Here is a 2018-nt window from a genome sequence, read left to right as displayed (position 1 = left end):
GACATGTGGGAACTTTTCCAGTTGGTAAGCATCTTCCTCAAGAACTAGGAATGTAAACAGCATGAGTTCAGAATCCCCTGAAGCTGAAATAAGGGCTCCAGAGAACAGTCAATAAATCCTTTCCAAATATGCTGCTGGGGCATCTCTTTATTTCTCATATCACTCACAAATTTCTTGGCAAAATTAACAAATTCTGAGATTACTTTAGTGCATAGTCATTTATTCTTGGTGAGATCTTAATATTTTACTGAATCCTATCCTAGTCATGCTGGCATCTGATTCTCATTATACCTCTGGAGTTAATGAGAGATGGGAGCGGTGGGGGGAGCATTAAGATTTTTTTCTGATAAGATTTTAAAACAAGAGAAGAAAAGATTTTCAGACAAGGGGTTTCTTTCCTTCTTTCACTTCTGGAGAAATATCAGAGAGTATTCCATGCCATCCAGATGTTCAAATATATTCTTTCAAGTTTTTATGATCCTAGTTTTTCCAAAACAATACTATAGCTTATATAAAATAATAGAGCTTGTCTTCAAATTCAACTGTCATTATAAATCAGCAACTTATAGGATTAATGTTTGCATTTGGTTTTCAGCTGTCTGTGACTATTTTAACACCGTCATAGGAAGCCCCTAGATTTAAATCCATCACTTGAACTTAAAACTTAGGAATTTGGTTTTGTGCACTCTTTAATCTGTCAAACAGTGTTGAGAGCAACCACAATGCTCCACAGTTTTTGAGTTTCTCATTTTTTTAAAATGTTCTGTATTAGTTTCTTAGGGCCACCTTACCAAACTACCACACATCCAAAGTGGATAAAAAAAGGCAGAAATTTATTGTATCACAGTTCTGGAGACTAGAAGTCCTAAATCAAGATGTTGGTGGGGCATGCTCCCACTGAAATCTATAGAAGAATTCTCCCTTGCCTCTTCTTAGAGTCTGATGGTTTGAAGGCATTCTTCAGTATTCTTTGGCTTACAACTGCACATATCCAATCTCTGCATTCATCGTCACATGGCATTCTCCCTATGTGTGTGTCTCTGTTTTTACATGGCTGTCTTCTTATAAGGACCTCAGCCAGGGGCCGGATCAAGGTGGCAGGGTAGGAGGTTGCTGAATTTACCTTCTCTCGTGAACACATTAAAAATACAACTACATATAGAACAACTATTGCTGAAATCAACCAGAAGATTAGCAGAATGGCTCTTCTACAACCAAGGCTGTAAAGAAAGATCCACACAGAGTCTGGTAGGCAGGGAGGGGAAGCAATTTAGTCTGGATCAACACCCCTCTTGGGGGATCCAGAAGAAGACAGGGATATCACAGGCTTAGGGATCCTCCCTGGGGAGCAAGGTGTTTGAGCCACATATTAGGAACCCCAGCCCTGGGGTCTGATAACAGGAAGATTAGTCCCTTAGCTAGTTTGGAAACTAGTGGGGCTTACTGGAGGGCTGTAAGAACCTGAGACTCCACTCTTGAAGAGCACATGCACAGATTTGTTTGCCCTCAGTTGCAGCACAGAGCAAAAGATTAAAAATTGCCTGGGGCTTTGGCCAGCTTGCCAGGACAGGCCCAGCACATGCCCCAACCTGTGCCAGGCTCCTGCTCCCACCCCTCTTGATCCAATACTTCTTCTCACTAAGGCAATGGCTGCCATTGCTAATGAGAGTGTGCACACTTAGAGGAGAAGGAGCCAGCTCAGGCCCTGGCCCTACTTCTGACCAGGACAGAGGCAGTCATTGCCAGTGCATATGCCCCTGTGCACACTTGAGAGGGATCAAAAGCAGCCCAGTAGTGTGACTCCAACACCTCTGATCCCAACCCAGCCTCCAACCAAGGTACACTCACCAGGGAAAAAGTGACACCAGCACAAAACTGCAGCCCCAAGCCCTCAGGCCTCAGGCATGCCCCTAATCAAGGCAGAGATTGCCATCACACCCAGGAGAAACCTAACTTCCTGACATCCTGCTCCAGCCCCTCAGGCCCTAGTCTTGTTCCCTAATAGGGCAGCGATGGCC

This window comes from Eschrichtius robustus, chromosome 6 (assembly GCF_028021215.1).
Source record: "Eschrichtius robustus isolate mEscRob2 chromosome 6, mEscRob2.pri, whole genome shotgun sequence".
Lineage (NCBI taxonomy): Eukaryota > Metazoa > Chordata > Mammalia > Artiodactyla > Eschrichtiidae > Eschrichtius > Eschrichtius robustus.
The sequence above is the reverse complement of the archived record's forward strand: the minus strand, read 5'-3'. Positions refer to the sequence as shown.